A 23,563-nucleotide genomic window follows, 5' to 3' on the forward strand; every position below is an offset into this window, starting at 1 on the left:
TAGGTTTTATAACTTAAGGTGTCTAGAAGCAGGCTAAAGAAGGTTCATACTCAGCATTAAAAGACAAGGATGTATGTGTTCCTTGTGCATTGATTTTACATCCTTTTTCGAGCCAGTTATACCACCTATTCCATATCTTGTGGTACTGTTTCCTCTCTATCTCTTAGTTCCATCGTAAACATAATGAAAAGAGATGGCATATACTTAGAAAGCAATAGAAATGGGAATATTGTATATAGATGTATATATTGTAAAAATGAGAAAGTAGGAAACAAAGAATATGTATAAGATAATAGAATGGAAAATGGTAAACCCGAAATCAGAAAAAAGAAATACCGATAACGGAAAGCTGTAAAAGTATAATTGTGATTTTAATGTTTAGAAAATGTCAAATAATACTTAAAAAAAATAAAAGACAAGGATCACAAAGAGAATTATTTTAAATAAAGGACTGTTATCACAGAACTTTTAAGTTTTTTGGAAATATTTTTATTTTGCATTCACCTGTGTTTCAAAGAAAAAAAACATGCTAATAATCATTTATAATTTTCATTAAATTAAACAAAATGGTAACAATGTTTTAATATATATAAAAATAGGTTTAAAGTTAAGGCTCATATTTCAGCGGCAATATTCAGAAGTACTTAGCAATCTTGGCCACAAAACTAAACACTTAAAGCTGCAAAAAAGGTCAACTTGCTAGAAATCCTGAGGGATTCATAATTCAGAACATGTAATATACCTCAAGTTAGGTATTCTATTGCCATTTTGAGAATTATGCCCTGTCAACTAAAATAACTTCAGTAGCTAAAAGATAAATTATACTGAAAACTGAGTCAACAAAATAGCAACCTTGCTGAATTTTCTTACTTTCTTCAGCTAAAAAAACCTAGATAGTTGCCATAACATCAAACCATGTCTGCCATTCTTCATATACTTTATGGATTTCTTCCCTTATGAATGTTTATAAATCAAATGGTGGTGTGTCTGTCGCCTGCAACAGACATCTCTCTGGGACCTAACTACTACCTTAGTTGAACTAGTCAGCAGTATTAAACTCCATTCTTTGCGAGCTTAAAATCTTTCCCCTCTCCAGCTTTGTTGGGTTGTTTTATTTTTTCTCTTGAAATAAAAGGCACGATTTGTGAGGGGTATTTCAGAAGATTGATTGTCTTAAAATACAGTCTACAAAGGTCGACAGTCCCACCATTTAAGATTTCTGCTCTCTACTCATGCAACATCCTCTAGGTAATCTGCTTCAACGCTTAACTGAGAAACAGTGAAGTCTTGTGTGAGGTCTTCAAGCTAGAAAGAAAAAAAATAGGGAAATTACTAATATTAAAATTTAGATTAATGTATGTTGTCTGTTAAATACATTGTTTTTGTTTTAAAAAGGCTGTATCAGAGACTTTAGGAAACATACAGTGCAAAATATATATACAATAATACAATAGCAGAGTTGGAAGGGACCTTGGAGGTCTTCTAGTCCAACCCCCTGCCTAGGCAGGAAACCTTATACCATTTCAGACAAATGGCTATCCAACATCTTCTTAAAGATTTCCAGAGTAGGAGCATTCACAACTTCTGGAGGCAAGCTGTTCCACTCATTAATTGTTCTAACTGTTAGGAAATTTTTCCTCGGTTCTAAATTGCTTCTCTCCTTGATTACTTTCCACCCATTGCTTCTTGTTCTACACTCAGGCGCCCTGGAGAACAGCTTGACTCCCTCTTCTTTGCGGCAACCCTTGAGATATTGTAACACTGATATCTGTTATTGAAGAAAGGTCCCGTTCAGAATGTGGCATAATCCAATCTTGATTCAAAGTTTCAGATTAGCTTCAATTTTGCTTTCGAATTGGCAGCGAGAAATAAACTAAACTAAAAGGCTCATACCTATTGGCAGCCATGGTGGTGCAATGGTCAGAGTGCAGTATTGCAAGCTAATTCTGCCCACATTCTGGTTTTGATCCTGACCGGCTCAGGTTGACTCATCCTTCCATCCCCCCCGAGGTTGGCAAAATGAGGACCCAGATTGTTGGGACAATATGCTGACTCTGTGAACTGCTTAGAGAGGGCTGTAAAGCACTGTAAAGCAGTATATAAGTCTAAGCGTTATTGTTATTCTTCAGGTAAGATTATCGTACCCTGCATATCTTGAATATCTGGCCATCAACCACTTCAAATATTGTATTCTGGGACTGGGCTAACTAAATGAAATTCTGTCACTTATAGCCAGGTTTTTCGGTGCAGGTTTTTCCTACTTTGTCAATGGAAGAAGTATGACTAGATTTTGTATTTGTCCCCCTTTTTGCCATGCCTTCTAAAGCAGCGGGGCTTCTTTTTCAAGCACAATATTAGAGCCGTGATGGTGAACACAGGTGGCACATGGAGCCATTTGTCAGGGCACACAAGTCATTGCCCTGTCAGCTGGCCAGCCTTCTTTTGAGGCCATTTTTCACCCTCCGGAGCATGCGAAAACTGGCCCTACGGGCAAACCAGAAATCACTTCCAGTTTGCTCATAGGGCCATTTTTCGTCCTCCGGAGCCTTCAGGGAAGCCTCCTGAAAGCTCCTGAAGCCTCCGGAGGGTGAAAAACGGACCTATGGGGAACCCGAAGTTCGACTTCCGGGGCCTTCAGGCTTCTCTGAAGGCTCCAGAGGGCAAAAACGGGCCCTATGAGCAAACCAGAATGACTTCTGGTTTGTCCATAGGTCCATTTTTTGCTCAAGGAAGCCTCCTGAAGACTCAGGAGGTCGAAAATCGCTTCTACGGACAAATCGGAAGTCACCATTCCCAAACTTCCGGGTTCCCTGTAGGTCCATTTTTTGCCCTCCGGAGCCTTCAGGCAAGCTCCCGAGGCCTCTGGAGGGCGTTGGGGAGAAAGCTGTTTTCGCCCTCCCCAGGCTCCTAGAAAGCCTCAGGAACCTGGGAAGTCCAAAAAAGTCATGGCAAATGTGGGGTGGTGGTGTTGCTGGTCGTGCACATGCGTGCAGGTGGTGGTGGTGTCGCACGCATAGCATTATGGGTGTGGCACGCCGGCGCACGACCCCCCCTTGTGCTCCCCCCACTTTTGGCACGGCAGCCAAAAAAGGTTCGCTATCACTGTTTTAGAGTATACAGATGATACTTTCATGGTCATTGTTCTCATTAGTTTTCCCCCTATTGCTCATTTTGTTATTTGTGAGCTTTATTAAAAGCTGCAATCGTATAGATGACTGCAAAAAACAGTGCATGCATTGTGTTCCCTTTTTCTCTAGCTCTTCCCATTCATGCCAACAGTTATACTAATCAAAGATGAAAAACGTATGGTGGTGTTCAAACTGGAGTTTATTACATTTAAGATCCTAAATGAGGATTTGCTTTTTGCTTATAAATTGTGGACTGAAAGAAGTAAAATCAGCTAAGATCTTAGACCTGTGCATCATATTAATATTTGAGTTTCTGATCATTTAGCACTGCTTACACTAATGCAAAAAGCCACACAGAAGCAAACAAATGCAGTCCATATGCATTTGTAACAATTAGTATTTCTGCAATTCCTCCTTTATATTTTTGTACAAACTGGGGACCTGCACAAACAAGTATGGGAACTGCTCACTTATCTTGGAGTAATATTCTCAATTCAGCTACAAAAATATCATCTTCCTTCCCTTTTCTTTACCATATGATTGTCTCAAACCTTTGTTGTTTTAAAACATATCCTATATTGAAATCTGCTAATATTCAATAGCCACCTCATTTATATAAAATATTATTGGGAACAGTTCTGGATCAAAAGCAATATATTGACTCTCTCTCTCTCTCTCTCTCTCTCTCTCTCTGTGTGTGTGTGTGTGTGTGTGTGTGTGTGTGTGTGTGTGTGTGTGTATCAATTTGTGATATTAATTCCTTTGCAAGTAATGGTTTATTTTGCTATATACTACATAGATATATCATCAACCCCAATTAGAGTGTTAAATTAAAGCAAATCATACCTTTTCACTAGTAATGAAGTCTTCTATTTCCATAGAAATATCATCAATTTCTTCACCAATGCTGACTTCGCTTTTCTCTGACCGATGACTGGTGCTATAAAAAAAGTTAAAATATGAAAATTAAATGATCATATTACATAAATATTACTGCACTGAAATTTGTCTTGAAACAGTACAATATATGATTTATAACATTACAATAAACATGGAGGCAAAGAACATTTAATCCCATTTATTCTTTTTTGAAACCTCTACAAGAAAAATCTGAAATCCAGAGATATAAGAAGCCAGAAGCATTTATTACACAATAACATAAATCCTTGTGCAATGAAATTTATTATAAAGGATTTATTCCTACATGTAATATTGTGCATATAAAATGATATATAGACTACTTCAAACAAAGTTCATAACTTGGCATCAAATCCAATTTGATATTGATTTACAAATAATTTTGCTCCTAAAAACTCATCTAAGCATTTAATCAGATGCAATGTCAACTGACTTTACAGTTAATGACATATGAATTGCCAGATATCAAAGAATTTATAAAATTAACCAAACTTAAAATTTTATAAAATGTTTAAAATATTAAATATAAAACAAATTTTCAAGCCCCGCTTTTTAAAGTGTAAAGCACTTGAGTAAATTGAATAGTGCTACTGCAGAAAACAATTATAACAATGAAGAGATTTAGGTGAGTTTTCCTGAAAAAAATGATCTCCATTTTGTATTCCTGTGCATAGCATGGTCAAGCAAGATTAGATTTCTAAAAGCAAGCTTTTCCTCCAGCTGCTTCTCTTAATTAGCTATTTCCCCATCCAATTTATCTCAAGTGTTATCTCTCTCCTTTGGAAATACTCAATCATAGCAGGCCTGAAAGGACCAGATAGGTAAAAGGTACTGTTTCACATAACATTTTTGATCATTTCTAGGGAGGAAAATATAAACAATGTAAGCTTAATTAGAAATATGTGAAATTATAAATAGAGTATATCTACTGTAGCGTATAAGCTGGGAAAGTCCTCCTAGGAGTGACCTATCCCTGAATGATGCTATTTATATCCATCTTCCTGAAAATTAATAGTTTTAAATATTTTTCCTCTTACCTGTTGAAATCATCAATATATTCATTTTCCTCTCCTGTTTGTAAACAATTAAATGAAGAATTAGAAGACTTGAAATTTAACCTTTCAATATACATTGATATTTGACATCATTAATAGTTAAGTGTGATTGGAAGATATGGCTCTTTGTCCAGGCTTTGGCTGAGGAACACCCCTGTCTACTTTTTCCTTGTTCCTTTGCGGGATTTTTGTTCTTTTTTTTATGTTGCTGCAGTTTGTATTGTTCTGTTTTAAAATGTTTTTAATAATTGTGAATCGCCCATAATCATGGAGAGTCAGGCAGCATATAAATGTAATATTTTAATATCTATTATTATAAAACACAAGTATTTTTTGAGAAAAATAATGAAGTTTGAGAATAACATGTTTAATGTATAACGCTTACAGGTAATCCTTGATTTATAACCAATTGCTTAGCAACCATTAAAAGTTAGGATAGACTCCCAGAAGGCATTTATAACCTAATTTTAAAGTTCCAATGGCTGGCTCTCAGTCATCTGGTTGCACCAGCCTGCATTTACAATCATCTGCAGTATCTCATGACATCTATGACATTTTTGCCAAAATCTTACATTTATTTCCAGTTTTTGGCAAAAATGCTCCATAGAAAATAATGGGTTTGCTTAACACCTGCAGCATTTCCTTAACACCTGCAGAATCAGTTGACAACTATGGTTATTTGCTTAATAACCACCTCAAAAAAGGTAATAAAATCAAGTCTGCCACACGGTGACCCATTTTATGAACATCATTATTTAACAACCATAATGAGCAGTATCCATTACATCTGTTAATCGAGGACTATCTGTAAGGGCAAACCATACTAATTCCTAGAAAAAACATTCTGCAACTACATATACAAATGTTAACTGTACTTCTGCAGACAAGCTACTTGCCTAGTTCAAGTGATCCGAGTTTAGAATTCACCATCTTTACATCTTTCAAAACTGAATTTGCATCTGAAAAATAAAAATTAGATTAAAATGATGCTTGCATTTTACGTAAACCTGTTAATCAAAGTAAGAGTTTGAAAACATTATTAATATTAAATCCTATTTTAGGTTAATATATTGCTATTATGACTGGTAATGGGAACAGAAATCGATCTTTTACTTCCCTTTTCTCTACATTTGTAAAAATCTATTCCAGAAGGGGTTTGTGAATCTTTTTAAACAATGGGAATTGTTCAAACTGGACAGTGATCTTTGCTTGCTCTTTACCACCTGCACTGTTTGGGTGTGGAGAGCTGTAGTGATAGAAAAAGAGAACCTACAAAAGGATTTTTCAAACATTTCAGGCTGCACAATGTGTTAAATAAAAAATAATAATCCTGGAAACTTTAATCTAGGCAAAGCGCTAATGACAGAGCTGCATGAACTTTTTTCCTCTTTAAATTTATCACAGAATCCTATCAAGTTCTCATGGAACCCTAAGGTTCTGCAGAACGCAATCTGAAAAACCTGGCCTAGAAAAGGGACTTTTTATGCGTACAAAGACTTGTGAAAAAGAGTTTATATGTGAATGGAAATTGGAGAATTAGCATCAGAGAAACAGAAGGGAAATTATATTGGATGAACTTTTACCCATTGGGATTTCTTTTCTGACTGGTGGTATAAGGCCTCAAACCTGCTTGCTTAGGACTATCCATTCCTGCTTTTGGAAGGGTAGTATGCAGTGGGAATGGGAAAGAAGAAGGAATCCTAATGCATAAGTCAAAATCCACTCATGTCTTTGGGTACATCTAAAGGACAAATAGTACATTTTTGCTATCCCATTTTTAACACTTAACTTGGCTTTTGGAGGAAAGCTACCGTATTTTTCGGAGTATAAGATGCTCCAAAGTATAAGACGCACCTAGATTTTGGGGAGGAAAACAAGGGAAAAATATCTGCCTCTCAGCAATTTGCCTGCTTGCAACAAACAGTACAGACAATATACACTGTTTGTAGTGTTATATTTCAGACTATACTTGTACAGATGCTGTTAAAATAATTATTCTCTGCTATTTAAAAGAATAGCACTTTTTAAAACAATAGCATGGGGCCTCTTCAGATCAAGCATTTATTTTGTTAAATTGTGTAGAATAATAATAAAGCAGTCTTTAAAAATAAGTCTAATAATTTGAACATTCTATAAGCATTTATAGTTGTTGACTTACCTCCTTGCAGCAAACAACCTGATAAACACAAGAAAAAAAATCTGCTGTGGAGCAAACAGCAAGTTTCACTTTCAATTTCTCCCGATCATCAGCTGTTACAGGCTGCAGGGATTGCTATAGCTTATTCAAACCTCCGCAAGCCCGTTTGCTACAGAGGTAAATTGGAGGCAGAGACCAAAGGGTTGGGGCCAGTGAGTGGGGCTACATTCAGTGTATAAGACACACCCAAATTTTCACCCTCTTTTAGGGGGCGGGGAAGGTGCGCCTTATACTCCGAAAAATAGGGTACTTCAGTTCATCAATGAAACAATACATCTTGTTGCCAGCTATCAGTTCTGTATTTTTGGAATGCATTAGCTATCACAGGTCATGTGTATCCCATTCTCTCACTTTTCTTATAAAATAGGAATGACAAATGGTTTAACATCTGATCATGTAACACAAACTAACCATGAAACTTGGGCCAATTCCGATTATAGTGTGTTTAGTACAGCCAAGATATCTATGTAAAATACTTACTTTCAGACTCCTTTAATGGAGGTACTTCACTCAAAGAATTCAGACCACTCTTTATGGGTAATGAATCAGAAAGAGATGCAACATTTGCTGCTTTGTTGTAATCATTTTTCCTTTAATAAAAAGAGATGGTGAATGCAATCATCAGCCAACTACTTCAGCATTCACTTACTAATACAATATGACAACTAGCAAAATGAATAATGATTTTTGCTACAAAGTGAGGAATGCAAAGTTCTGTATTTATTTCTTACTTAATCTCAGAAGATTCTTTAAAACAGTTATGTTACAGAATTATTGATCACCAATATCAATAATTCTATGAAAAAAGAGATTATATTGTAATATAACCTGCATACAACTAAGCTAGAATTCTGGATTGATTTAGTTAAACATTTTCTTAACACAAAAGGCAATTCTGAGGGAACATAGTTTATGTTAATTCTCTGAACTTGTAAAAAGTTTTCATTAACAGCCTTTTGACTGTTTCAATCTTTAGCTGAAATTGAAAAAACTGCATATACAAAATGGAATCACCACAATAAAACTACAAAATGAGAGAGCAATTTAGTGTATTTAAAGGTTTAAGCATGTTTCATGGCGTATCATTCTGAACATATATTTTACCCCGTGTACACAGCTGTTCCTAGTGCCAAACTAAATTTCTAGAAAAGTTTAAATAGTCAGGTTTATATAGAGGTAGTCCTTCACTTACAACTGCAATTTTATCTGACAAATTCATTGTTAAGCTGTGCGGTCATTAAGCAAGAAATCACGTGACTTTGTTTTATGACCTTTCCTGCCAGCTTTCCTCTTTACTTGTCAGAAGCCAGCTGTGAAGTTTGGAAATGGTGATCATGTGACTTCAGGATGCTACAAGTATTATAAGTGTGAGCCAGTTGCCAAGAGTCTGGATCATGAGCATGTGACCATGAATACTCTGACTGTCTTAACTGTAAGGACTGATCATAAGTAGCTTTTTTCAGTACCATCATAACTTTGTAAAATCACTAAATAAATCATCCTAAATCAAAGACAATCTATATAACATATTCTGAAGATGCCTTACAAATATACAGCTTATTACAGGATCCTCCAAGCTGGAATACTAATGTGGCATCTTTTGTAGCCATATGTATGAAGAAATCATAGCTTCACTATGATCAAATGTATTTCCATATATAATGTAAATATTTCCAAGTCAAAAGATTTTACTGCAAATAGAAAAAAAAATTTCTATTCCTTTAAAAAATATGTTCAGTACTTTATTCAGGCAGGAAAACACGAGAAAGGTTTTAGCAGTATAACCTATAGGTTGGTTAATTTAAGAAAAGATTTTGCAGTGCAAAATAGGCAGTAGAACAAGCTACTCATCATTTGATTTGGGCAGAAGAAAAGCTTCTAAAAAGCCTATCCTTTATTTACTGTAAAAGTAAAGTCAGTATCTTTCAAATAAAAATATTCTAATAAATACATTAGATCAGTATATTTAACTTACAAACTATATGACTGTTCTGGTTTTGGTAATGGATCGTCAAAGAAAGAATCACCCTTTGCATCCTCTTCTGTTGCTAGATTATTTTTTTCTTTGGTATCTATTTCTTTGTTTGGTTCAGAAATTATTTTTATTTCATTTGGTAGGAAGTGAATGCTGCCTTTGCTCTTTGCTTCTCCAGACAAGATGCTTGTATCACTATGACTGGTTTCAATAACCTTAAAGAAATTACGCATTCTCTTAAATAATGCCACATAATCTGTTTCCTTTGAATTGTTTACAATTTTTGATAATAGAATAACACAGATCTAACAATAGATCAATAATTTATATAGTTATTAGGACTATGGTGTCATATTAATTTAGATAGATAGATAGATAGATAGATAGATAGATAGATAGATAGATAGATAGATATAGATATAGATATAGAGGAGAGAATTTTTTGCTGATAAATAAATGAAGGGAGACTAGTATAGATCTATTTCAAGCTATTTAGCTCTCATCAGCTAGCCATACCCTTACTGGGATTTGAACTTGGGCTATTTTACATGTTAGGCAGTTATAATAACCTCTACGCCACAAGCTCTCCTCCCGTATCAGCTGAATCAGGGAAATGATTAGATGTTTTGTCAAGGCACCTGGTATGCCCCAAATATGGGAAGGAGCATGCTTCCCTCCAATATTTGGGGTATACCAGGTGCCTTGAGAAAACATCTAATAATTTCCCTGACTCAACTGATAAGGAAGGAGAGCTTGTATATGTGTGTGTGTGTGTACACACACACACACATGCACACATATACATACATACATACAACACACACACACACACACACACACACTCAATACATTGCAGGTGTAAGAAGTGATCCCAATTCCAGAGTCTTAAAAATAGTTTTCTACTTATTGCTATTATTAAGGTATCCAATACTGCCACAATGAATATAAACAATAATCTGTAATACTAAACAAATTGACATGTAAAATAAAAAACCAAATTAGAAGTACGAGAATAAAAAGTTGAAGAGATTAAGCATTCTTTCCCACTCCCTTGTTAATTTTTCTCCACTATGATGATACTTCAATGGTAAACATAATGTCTTAAAATGTACAATTCTGCTTTACTAGCAAATAGAAAAAACTATTTCTAGATAAGGGAAAAAACCAACCACTGAACACCCATTGCTACATAATCACTTCATAAATAACCTTAAAAAGATCTAAATTTCCCAAAAAAGCCTTCAAAAAAATTAGTCTTACTTTTTCTTTGAAAAGGGTATTATAAATTAGACATATATTGCTTGAATATATTCCCTATTTTTGCTCAAGAATACCAAAATTATTGTTGACTATAATCAGGCTTAGCAGCACTAAACACCATGTTCAATTATTTCTACAAGTTCTCACATCTTCATTGTTAAATTAAATTCAGCAAATATGTAATTTGCTGCAAGGAAAAAAGGAGGACAATATTAATTTTATATACCACCAAGAATTGTGTGAGAGTGAGATGATTACAATATGGAAAATGTAAATAAATAATAAAGATTAGAAATCTCTCCTTCAAATTGCAAGTTCAGTGATAAAAGGTATTTATTTTATATAATATGGAGTATAAAAAGGAAAAAAAAATTACTGTTAAGACATTCTTATCATATATAATGATGCATATCCACCATAACTGAGATTCTTCAACTATTGGTAGCCCTTGACTTTCAGCCACAATTGGAACTGGAATTTTCATTGCTAGGCAAGTGGGTTGTTAAATGAATAATCAATTTTAACACTTTTGCTGAGGTTGTTAAGCAAATCACTGTGGTCATTAAGTGAATCACATGGTTGTTAGGTGAATCAGGCTTCCTCCATTAATTTGCTTGTTGGAAGCTTGTTGGAAGGTCACCAATGGCAATCATGTGACCCCAGGACTCTGAAATTGTCATAAATCTATACTAATTGCCAAGTGTCCAAAGTTTGAATATGTGGCTGTGGGTACGCCGCAATGGTCATAAGTGTGAGGACCAACTGTAAGTCAGTTTTTTCAGTGACATTATAACTTCAAACAGCCACTAAACAAATGATCCTAAGTCAAGGACTTTCACTTGTTGTGAAAAATGGCCAGTGAAAATATTCAGGTCCATTAGCTGGATGGATATTTTAGTTCCATCCAGTCACCCTGACTCTACTCCAAATTAAGGGATTACAGGATGATAAATAGGGAGTAAAAATTCAGTTTTAACATCTCAAAACAACAACAGCATGAAGTTCAGTTAACCATCTGTGTTCATTTCTTCAGGTTATTACATCTAGATTCAAGGAATTGATTGGATAAATAAGAAAGTGAGAATTGTTTTATGGTCTTAAGGAGATGGTATTATAAGTATTTTTGATTAAATGTCTTTTGGGAAGAAGCAAAAATTAGAACAGGTTAATCGCCCACATTCTCTTCTTGAGCTTGCGTAGCCTCTCACTGTAGGAAAAAGTTTGTATTACAGGTTCATTCCTTCAAGAGATAAGCCTGGTTTTGATACCACATTTCATCTTTGTTATTGGTAAGATCAAGTAATGCTTAACCGTACTTTCCCAGGTTGATGAACTAAGAAGGAAACAATCCTGATACACAATCCCTGATAGCTACTACCTGCAAAAATGTCTGAGGCTACATTTTGCATATTGGCTATTTGAGCAATTTTTGAAATATCAGAGGATACAATACAATTTAAAAACACCCACACAACAGAAGAAAAACAACCCAAATTGCATGCCAGATCTTTCTGGGTGAGTGTTATCCCATCCAGAGTCAGAGATAGCAACTGTCTTGACCCTAGGGAGCCAAAAACTCATAATCAATCCATCTTGATAGAGTTGAAACACAGTCAGTTTTCCCCATCCAGGCTTTTTCAGCTTCTGGGCACAGAGCCAGCAACTGAACAGCACTATTTGTCCAACATGGATTAAAGATGTGTAACTGGTAAAATCAGGGTACTGAGGATCTCCCCTAGCAACTTTGATGTTAAACATGGAGGGACAGAACCTTGATCTCAGAGGTACCCTTGGTAACCTAGGGGTGCATATCACTTCCCACATCACAACTGACTGGTACAAGCCACAGAGAAAGGAGAATCATCACAAAATAGTGCCTCCCAATTTGCAAAGCCAGTCCAAAAAGTTATCATGGTCAGTGATATCAGAAGCTACCAAGACCCTCAGGACAGACACACAACCTCTATCCCAGGTTTTCCAAAGGTTACTGACAAGGGCAACCAATGCTGTCCCACTACTATAGCTGCTTTATTCAAGGCCCTTTGCAATTTGGAGCTTTCCTATCTCATTTCTAGGCCAACCTGCAAACAAGATTGGGAAGGTATATCAAGCTTTTCCAGGTTTCTCTGCATTTGTTCATAGTAAACTTCATACATGAATTAGTTTACAAAAATCAAGACCTGATATTATCCCTGAACAATATCAATTAAATTATATAAATATAGGTGTATGTTAAGGATTCAGATGTTAAACGGAACATGAAGCACCAGCATGTCGAAACACTTAACCTATTAAGTTATTAGGGAGCCAGACAAATGGGCACTTCGTAAGTATTTGTCAACCTAATTTAATTATAGACATTTCATTAAATTTTATATACCGTATTTATCGGCGTATAACACGCACCGGCGTATAACACGCATTCCCCATTTTAACACAAAAATTTGAGTAAAAATTTTTTTCATTAAAAATAAATGACTTGGAAGCTCGGAACTTAATGTTGGATTAAAATTTATAACATTAGAACATGAATTATAACATTAACTCCTCTTAAAAGGCAAATATGAAATGAAAAAACACCTCTTTGAGCAAAAAAACTTAATCAGAATCACTGCTTTTTGGAAAACCAAAAAACTCTTCCTCATCTTCACTTGTATCCTCAAAATCAAACTGAGCACTGCTTTCACTGCTTTCACTGTCTTCATAGATCAGTTCGTCTTCTTCCCCATCCAAAGCATTGCTTATGCCACATTTCTTAAAAGAGTTGATAACAATATCTTCTTTGACTGCGTCCCATGATGTTTTCACCCACTGACACACTTTTGAAATGCTAGGTCTTTTCATTCGCCCAGAATTTGTAACTTCATGTTGAGTTTCATCACACATGTATTTATTCCACTCTTCACGCATAAAAGCTTTGAAGGGCTTGTTAATGCAAACATCTAATGGCTGTAATTGTGAGGTCAGTCCGCCTGGAATAACTGCTATATCAGTTTTGAACTTTTGAAACTCCGCCTTTGTTGTTTCTGTAAGATGAGATCTAAATGCGTCCAATACCAATAAGCATGGCTTCTTTAACAAAGCACCTGGGCGCTTCCCCCACACATTTTTAATCCAAAGCTTCATGCCTTCTTCATCTATCCATCCTTTTGGATGAACATGCACTTGTACGCCACTAGGAATTCTCTCCTTTGGTAACGTTTTTCTTTTAAAAATTACCAATGGAGGCAGCTTATTTCCATCTGCAGTGCAGGCAAGAACAAGAGTGTAACGATTTTTTTCATGCCCTGAAGTTTTAATTGTTACTGTTTTAGTACCTTTTGAATCCACAGTTTTATTTGAAGGAACATCGAAAGTGAGGGGAACTTCGTCCATGTTGCCGATTTGACCCATTTCAAAATTTTGTCTTTTTCTTGCATTGATAATAAATCTATGAAAATGTATTATCTTTTCCTCATAATCATCTGGCATACGCTGGGCAATCCTTGTTCTTGTTCGCATCCGAAGGTCATGCCTCTTCATAAATCTTTGGCACCATGACGTTGTCCCTTTAAAATCCTGGATTTGCAGCTCTTTGCTGATTTTCACAGCTTCAAAAGTCAGCATTTTTGTTGATAAAGCAATGCCTGCTTTTCTTTGGTTCAGGACGAATTCCTTCACTTTACTTTCTAGTTGTGGCCATTTCGTTATGCCACTGCGCAAAGCACATTTTGATTTTGGTAACATCTTGATTTTTTCGACATTTTTTCGCCACTCTCGTATTGTGCATTCTGTTGGTGGCTCTCCAAAATGCCTTGCTGCAGCCCTATTCCCATGTTGCTTGGCATATTCTACAACTTTTAACTTGAAAGCAGCTGTATATGCTGAACGCTTCTGTCTTGATTCCATCAGGGATATACAGTATTTTACCTATGGCTGTTTAAACAATAAAAGTTACCGTCAGACATGCGGTTCATTTCCCCCTCTGCCACTTCACTTCCCCACCCTCTTCTGTCACATCATTTTCCCCCCTCTGATCCCCCTGTACCACCTAATCCCCCCCCCCAGATCCACCTGTACAACCTAATCCCCCTGTACCACATAGTCCTGATACCACCTGTACCATATAACCCCACCCCCCATATCACATACTCTTTCCCCCTGCGCCACATAACAAGCCCCCCCCACATAAACCCCTATTTCTATATGTTTTTGTTTTCACCACAGTACCTGGCCTGTGTCGCTAGCAGACTCAGGTTACTCTTTAATTGCGCTGACGAGTAACGTCCTCAGCATAACGTCAGGGACGTCACTCGTCAGAAGTACGGCAGAAGTAACAGCAGCGCGGGCGGCTGCGGACTCACAGCTGATTGGGAGAATGCCGGCGCGTACACTTGGGACCAGAGAGCAGGCGGGCGGGAAGGTAAGCACCCGCAATGATGGAGAAAAAATACAGGCAGCGGGCGGCTCTCTGGCCGCTGCGAGCCGCTGCTGCTAGGATGGGGTTAAATCAGGCAGCGGGCGGCTCTCCAGCCGCCGCTTGTTCAATGATGGGGTTAAAGCGAACAGCAGGTGGCTGGAGAGCTGCCGCCACTGCTGCAAGGTAGGGGTTATATCAGGCAGGGTAGCTGGAGAGCCGCCGACGCTGCCATGAAATGGATGCTGCACTTCTATGAGTATCATGGGCGCCGGTGAATCAGCTGGAGCAGGCAGTTTGGGACCCGGCGTATAACACGCAGTATCGGCGTATAACACGCAGGCAGGGTTTAAGCTTGCAATTTTAGTTTTAAAACTGCGTGTTATACGCCGATAAATACGGTAATTGTGATTATTGTGTGTTTCAAAGTACATGTTACACCTGAATATATATGGAGTTAGTTTACCAGAATGCAATTGAGCCAGTTGCATTTACTTTTTAGTGCAAGCTGCTCTTTTATTCAAGTTAGAAATAGAGACACTTGCCAGGTTCTTTTGCTCATGCATTTTACCTGCTCAGTTGTGTTCAAGCACCTTTTCTGTTTACGATGTCCTTTATACGTTGGTATCTGAACATAAGAATAAAATAATGGCATGAAAATGAAAATAAATTGTATCTAGGGTATATCATGTAAAACTAAATACTAATATAACAAAATTATATTGTGTTTACTAAGAAAAACCTTCAAAATCCATGTATTAAAAATATTGTGGGTTTTGTGGAATAGCACATGAACTTTAAATGAAAAGTGCCATCTCCAATTCTCTTTCACTTGCAAAAACAATTGACTTCTTTAGTTTCAGTTTATTAGATATGGAATGAAACACGCATTCTGTTTGGGCTGGTGATAGTCTCTTATCTAGTCAAATTTCTAATTTATTTTACTGTCCAGAGCACTTCAGTATTCTACTAGACAGTGTCATGTTTATCTAGGATGTCCTTCTGTAAGCAAAAATGAAATTAAATCCAGTATTACTAAAAGATAATTGACCATTCTCCATTTCTTTTTACATTTCATTATGGTATGCTGCTCAGAGTCAATTTATATGAGATGGATGGCCATATAAATTTGATTAATAAAGTAAATAAAATAAAATAAATCCATTATTCAAGCTGGATCTTACTTTTAATTAAATATTTTAAAAATGATATTGATAATTTATCTTCTACATAAAGTAGAATGTCACTCTGATCTCTACTCTTTTATTACCCCAAACCTTTATAATATTGCTGCCATTTCTGGCAAAACACTGTAACACTAGTTTGAGAGGGTTTTAAATATATGATGTTTTGTTAGGGATTTTTTAACTGTTTAAAATATTGTCCTGGGTCCACCACTTTTTTATCTGACTTTACTTTTCTACCCTGACTGTACCCTTTTTTGAATAGAATTTTCAATGTGCAACTCTATAATAAACTTGAGGAGAAAAGTTTCAACCCTGAAATAGAGAATATTGTTATTTTTCTGCCACAAAAAACATACTGCTTCATGTTGCATTATATTAAATGTCTTTGATTATACAGCTTTTATTACAATTTACAAAGTTATCCTTAAAATTAACATAACCTATACAACTGAGTTGAAAATTCAGACAGAACATCCCTGCTAATCAAACATGATTTGAATAAAACTTATTCATAATTCATTATGTAATGATACTGTACATACATTAAAAGCACCATTTATCTGCTTAAGGTAAGCATAGGTAAGGTTAGCTTAATTTAGCTGTGTCATAGTTATATTTCTTAAATACAAACATCCTTGATCATCACTGATTGTTTAGATCAGTTCAAGTAGACGTCATTTTTAAAGTGTTCATCATCTTTCAATAAGTTATCAACCAAAGAAAGTAGGAAAAACTGAGTCACAAAATCTGAAATCCAAAGCTCCCTGTCAACCAGCATTGCGAATATTGCTGTCACCAAGCATTTTATATGTAGAAAAAACATTACAACCAAGCTAGGCAATACAAGTGTCGCTACATAACTCTTCAATCAATGAAACAGACTTCTGCATTATGAAAACATTTCACATTAAAATATATAAATCTTCTTGAAAACTGAAACAAGCGGCTGATAAAAAAAATCTGGCTGAATTTCATGATGCAATTTTATAGTGTATAAGTGTCATCTTGCTTTCTTCTCTGCCAACATTTGGCTGATTGGAAAATGGAAACAGGTACTATCATTTTTAACTGATTCTGATTGCTCAAGGCTTCTTTGCAGAAAATATGTTTTTCATGTAGACTGAAGGAATAAAAAAAAAATATCTCCAATGAATTTCTCTTTCCTTTCTGCGTTACAGAAAAGTGCTTAAAAATACGAGTTAAGTCTGGGAAATGAGGAAAATATAAAAAAGAAACTCAAATTGGCTCTATCTTAAGTATTTGGAATATAAGTTGGAGGGAAGGGAATACACATTCAGGCTGTCATGTAGTATTAGGGTTTCTTTCCTTTTTATTCCATGCTACAGAGTATTGTTGGATTTGCAATTACAGGTAGTTTTTGACTTACAATCACAATTGCGCCCAGAATTTGCAGTTGTTAGTTGCAGTTCTTGCAGTTGTAACTTGAGTCACCACATGACCAAATTCATTTTTATGACTATTTTTATGGTGATTATAAAGCAAGTTATCATGGTTGTTAAGCGAATCGAGTAAATATAAATCCAACTTACTCAATGGACATTTTTCCCCGAAACATTAAAAAAAAAAAACCTAGCTGGTTGATAAATGCCCAAAATGCAATCAAATGACTATATGTGGTAAACGGCTGGTTCAGCAGTTGTAACTTCAAGGACAAATAGCATTTTTCAACTCTACCATAACTTCAAACAGTCTTTAAGTGACTAGTTGTAAGTCAGGGACTACCTATATACAGCTCAATCATACTTAACATATTAGTGGCAAATTCTGATCTATGATATTGATTCTAAACAGTCACTGGGATCTATGTTCTCCATTCCCAAGCAAAAACAAGGAATATTTGTTACCCCTTCTCTCTTCAGAGATTATCTCTGTTTTACATACAGAAAAATGCTTCTTGTGTATCCATCAAACAATGAAAGTTCAGTTATCTGCAATGAGATTCCTCGTGTCGAATTTAAGTTTCTCTATAGATTCATAGTAAGTCCCTCAGATAAAAAGGCCCTAAACCATTTTTATGCATGGAATAAAATCAACAGCTTGAACAGCAACTAAATCTGGTCCTTCAGTACAAGCATGACTTCTGTTATTATGCACTACTAGTGAGCAGCTCAGCTATCATATACTGCACTAACTGAAGCTTCAAGGTACTCTTATATACAGCCCATTGGATTAGTCTGATATAACCAAGTTTATATAACTGTCAACAGCTGGAAATATTCCTGGTCTGCTTTTCTAGGAGGAATGCAATCCCACATGTAAAACTATTTGTGACTATTTATCTCTTGTTTAGATTTCATTCGAACTTATTTTCTCTTATACACATCATCCCTGAACATGACAAAGGGATTACATCCTTAGAGCCAGATGGTAAACATTAGTAAACCTAACTGTTAGTTATACACCTGTATTTTATTTTGTGTGTGTGTGTGTGTGTGTGTGTGTGTATTTTTGAAAAAAACCTTGTATTTTCTATATTCTTTTAAACCTCTATTTGAATCAACATTAGGTTCCCCCCCTTTTTTTCCCTTTAATATAAATAAAGAATGACTTGTTGTCAAGTTCTTTTATTCTAGATTATTTCACTTTGCAATTTAAGCAGATACAGTACAAGGGCAAGATAAAATCTTGCAGGATACCAAAGGCCAATATATACATAAAACAGCAGGCTCACAGCAGCCACCATCGTATGAATATGGCCTGACCTAGAAAACTACACCTCAAAATAATATTCTCAAATTTCAGAAAATATTATCAAAACCCCAAATACATACAGTGGTTTAGCTAACAAAATTGTGACCAGCAATTCGGTCATTAAGGGAAGTGGTACAGAAGTAGGAAATCACATGACAGAGACTGTGCTTTCCTTTTCCTCACTACCCATCCTTTGGAGCTAGCAGCACTGGGATAGCTGGCTCAATTCTGACAAAACTAATCAGTCTGACACTGACTTTTGTTTGCCTTGTAACTACTCCTTGTCATTTGGAATGTTCCCCTGCACTGCGATAATGAACAAGAATTGGATTAATATTTGTATTTACATTTATTGGAAAGGAATCCGGCATACAATGTAGAATCATTTGTTTTTGCTAGTACAGTTTTCAAAATGTATTCTCCATTATGTGCCTGCTTACAACAGGTCAAGCCCAGGGCAACAAGCAACGAGTACAATGGTGATCGTGTTTCTGTGAGATGCTGCAAGGGTCACAACTGTGAGCATTAGTCATAAAGTTATTTTTTTCAGCACCATTGTAACCTCAAATGGTTGCTGAATAAGGCAGTTAATAAGCAAGGACTGAATATACTGAAGAAAATTAAAAGATAGACTTCCTCTCATATAGATTCTGGTATATATCCCCCACCAAGGCAACCAAAACAAACTCAATCCAATATCCTGGCTAAAAGGCAGACTGCAATGGATTCAGATACTGGTAGTCAGTATCTTCTAAATACTATACATCTGGGCTTGTAACTCTTTTTTTTAAACACTTTAACTAGAATTGTACACTTGAGAAAGCAACCTCTTCATGATTAAAAGAAGGGTTATTTAAAAAATAAATTCCAACCCAATAGAATCATGGAAAATGAAATTACATAAACAAGGTTGGAATTTTTCTGTCTTGTGTGTCTATCTATACTCTAGCAGTATAGGTTTCTGAAAATAAAACAGAATGGGGCAAACATTTGGTGGGAAAAACTGTGAAAAGAAAGATCTAGCTTTAAATAGCCCAAATTGGATGGGGGTTGTGGAAAAAGCATTCCAGAAAAAAAACTCTTCCATACATCCCTATGGAACGAACAGAAAACTTCAAAAGAATTCCAGGAGCCTCATCTTCACATTTGCCCCATCTTCCTTTAACAGTTTCACTGCTCTTTATTTAAAGGGAAGCATTAATTATCTCTTAATCATATAATTAAGTATCCATAGCTAATTTAATATTTATTCAATATTTATTTTATTTTAATGTTATACATTACTGGCATATTTTCCCTTTGAAAATCCTGTACTTGTTTTTTTAGTAAACCCAGTAAACATATAACACCATTAATTACTTGCACAGACATCACTATCAAAATCTGCCCCACTAAGTTTCTATGTATAATGCAAAAAAGTATGCCCTAGAAAGAACTTCATCTGTATAATTAAACAGTTTCTGAATATGAGCATTGGAAATTTAAAAAAGGTCAAGAATGGTTCAACAAGAATTAAATTGGAGAGAAATTTGAAATACAGGTAGTCTTCGACTTACAGTCACAATTTAACCTACAAGTTACTAAACGAGATATTTGTTAAGTGAATTTTGCTCCATTTTATGACCTTTCTTGCCAGAGTTAAGTGAATCACTGCACTTGTTAGATTAATAACACAGCTGTTTAGTGAATCTGGATTCCCAATTGACTTTGCTTGTCAGAAGTTATAAAAGGTGAGAAATATGTGTCAGTTGCCTAGCATCTGCACTTTGATCATGTAAGCATAAGGATGCTGCAATGGTAAGTGTGAAAATCAGTCACTTTTTTCAGTACCATCATAACTCCAAATAATCACAATATGAATTGTTGTAAGTCAAGGACTACCTGTAGAGTGAACTTGGATTGTTAAGACAATAAAATTACTGAACAATTCTTCCAATAACATGGTACTTGAGAATCAGAAATAATTCTAAATTAGGGTATTTTTATTCATGGTTTATTGAACAATCCATATCTGTTTGGTTCAGATTTAATAGGAAGCTGTAATAGGTGCTTTCTACCATCAGTTCTAATATTTGATTGTATAAAAACCCATTCATATGTTTTTTGTTAACTATACATTAGTTTGTTTTGCTTTAAAATAACAAGTTGACCCAGAAATATTTTCCAAATCAAACCCATTAAGCAATTTCTGGCAAAACTGTCTTACAACTTCATCCTTAAAAGAAATGTACAGAACCAAAAGCTTTAGGCAGAATAATTTTAACTTTTTAGAAGAATCAACCAGGATAGTTTCTGATTAAGATGGATGGGAGGTATTCAAGAAAAGACGGAGCTGCAATTACAACTATGAAAATCTCTATAAGCTGCCAGTGATTAGGCCTCAAAACATCTTAAACAGTAGGGTAGTTCAAATAATTTAAAAATAAAGATTTGCTAGGCTAAAAAGCCTCGCAAAGCCCTTCTCATCTCCAATTTTGGCAACCACAAGTCAGCAATTTTATGAAAACAGTGAAAGATCCACCAACAATTGCTCTATATGTGGATATATAAAGTTCCATAATTATTTCTATAAAACCATGTTTCTAGCTTTAATATATGTATATATTTGTGGTATTGCTATTATGGTAATATATATTTTCCCATTACAAAGAATGCGTAGACTAGCATTAGATTCTAGAAATATCACTTTTAAAGATATGCTTTATTTTACTATTCCAGCTTACCTTACTTGGCACTGAAAGTATGTTAGACCTTTCATCTGATGATTTTGGAGGTGAATGTACATTTTCAGATATTACTGGAGCTACCTAAATAGAAATGTAGAAAACAAGTCAATATAAAATATGATTTTATTAGAATACAATTAAGCAGTAGTCTAATGGGCAGTATAGTCTAATGGTAAAGATGTGTAAACAGGACTAAGGAAATCGAGTCCTGCCAGATGGGCAATTTGGAGCCAGTCATTCTTAGCCCTAGGAAGAAGGCAAAGGCAAACCACTTCTGAAAATGTTGCCAAGAAAACTTAAGGAACTTGTTTGCTTAATCAATAGGAATCAAGATTGACTTGGACATGCACACAAAAACGGTACTGACATACTCTCTCCAAAGGAAACACTACAAAACATTTTAAATCAACATCACTAGTTCAACAATAATTTGCTCTTCAAAGTACCTACATCAAAATGAAGAATTCATTAACATGGTTAGGATGTTAACAGTCTTACGTCTCCACTGTTAGAAAAGCCTTTTTTCTGCTGACATCTTCTGACCACTTCCAGTAGCAAGGGCCCGTCTACTGGAGCTTTAGGTTCTAAAATGCCCAAGTCTTGAGCTAAACTTTCTCAAGGTTCAAGTCCATTTGACTGCAAAAACACAACAAAGATACACACATACATACAACTCTAAGCCAAAAGGTAATTCAATAGTTCTCTTATTTTTTTATAGCAAACTAAATATAAAACATTTTCATGTCAAAATTCATGGCCATATATTCCTTTTTACATTATGCAGGTGTGTGCCACAAATATCCTCTTTTTCTTTTAGCTTCCCCATTTTTCATTGGTCTTGTAAAATTATTTAATTCTATAGCTTTATATACAAATGAACTTTACATATAACAGGGATTATGTTCTTTTACCTTCCAAGTTCTTCTCCATCTTAAGTTTTAAGCTAAGTAAATGAGCTCTCTACCAGATACTACAAACCAAATTCATTATATGAACTAATATAGAGATATCAACATAGCCAACCACGGTTGGACTGGAAAAAAATTTCATTTGTGCTGTGACTTTATTGTGGCTATTGTAGTATAACTTCCAATTATAGTAAGTAAATAAACATACTGTATTATATTTTATATTTTACTACACTACACGTTATGTCACCTAGAACCATTCAAAAGTGGACTAAATATATATTTGTAAAATACAAATATAAATAAAAGGTTTTAGCTTTAATGTATGGAGACTTCCATAATTAAGGTTAAAATTTATTTTAATATTAAAATTATGGAAGAAAATAATTGAGAAACTAACCCAGAGGTAGAGAAACTTTCGATAAACTTAAACATGGAAGATGTAATTGTTCAGGGGAACTGGAGGTTCTTCATGTTTCACATCGTTAAGCCATCAAATATACAAGTGGTTTGGTCAATATCAAGACATAAAACCTATTTTTTATCCTATATAAAGTTGCTTGTAAGCTAAATCTATTTTAAATTCTTTGCTTCAGAAGTATAAAACTAAGTTTTGAATGCATACAGAAAATAAAAGCAAGATCCATTCAGTGTTGTTATTCAATTATTAAACCAATTAAGCCATCCCAAATCTGAAATTCTATCATGCATATTATCAAATAATACAAATGACAAAAAGGTATCCACCGTAAATACGATGTTGGTCTTTCTACAACAACCCTAAATGATACTGAAAATCTAAATTGTTTTCTAAACCTAAATGCTTGTTTTTGAATTATCCAATGTTGTCAAGTTTAAAGAAATGTTATGATTTAAATCTTGTGTTAAATCTTGGGAATCTGTGGCCACAAAAGATATATCAAGGGGGTCCATAGTGAAGAAAACACTGAGAACCACTGTGTTATAGGTTGAATATTCTTTACTTGTATCCTGGTCTAAGTGAAATAAGCAAAAACTCAGAAAATTGTAATTTAATAATATCATTCCAGCATAAATAAGACACTGAAATATTAGATTAAACATCTCCTGCATTTAATCTGT

The 23,563-nt window shown here is 35.1% G+C and overlaps 1 pseudogene across 1 annotated transcript in view; it reads right to left on the reverse strand.

Annotated features, from left to right (window-relative positions):
• Positions 1 to 466: 466 nt before the first annotated feature.
• LOC148045111 (centrosomal protein 43-like) overlaps positions 467 to 23,563 on the reverse strand; it is a 39,072-nt pseudogene continuing 15,975 nt past the window's right edge. Inside the window, exons 5-13 of the transcript XR_015697056.1 lie at positions 22,053 to 22,190; positions 21,552 to 21,635; positions 15,501 to 15,557; positions 9,274 to 9,488; positions 7,779 to 7,888; positions 5,998 to 6,060; positions 5,084 to 5,117; positions 3,975 to 4,068; positions 467 to 1,305 (exon numbers count right to left, since the gene is read on the reverse strand). The product of XR_015697056.1 is annotated as a centrosomal protein 43-like (transcript). The remainder of the gene's footprint in view (positions 1,306 to 3,974; positions 4,069 to 5,083; positions 5,118 to 5,997; positions 6,061 to 7,778; positions 7,889 to 9,273; positions 9,489 to 15,500; positions 15,558 to 21,551; positions 21,636 to 22,052; positions 22,191 to 23,563) is intronic.

The sequence above is a fragment of the Thamnophis sirtalis genome, unplaced genomic scaffold, assembly GCF_051295495.1.
Source record: "Thamnophis sirtalis isolate CommonGarterSnake01/CBP01778 unplaced genomic scaffold, rThaSir2_p1.2 scaffold_6, whole genome shotgun sequence".
Classification (NCBI taxonomy): Eukaryota; Metazoa; Chordata; class Lepidosauria; order Squamata; family Natricidae; genus Thamnophis; species Thamnophis sirtalis.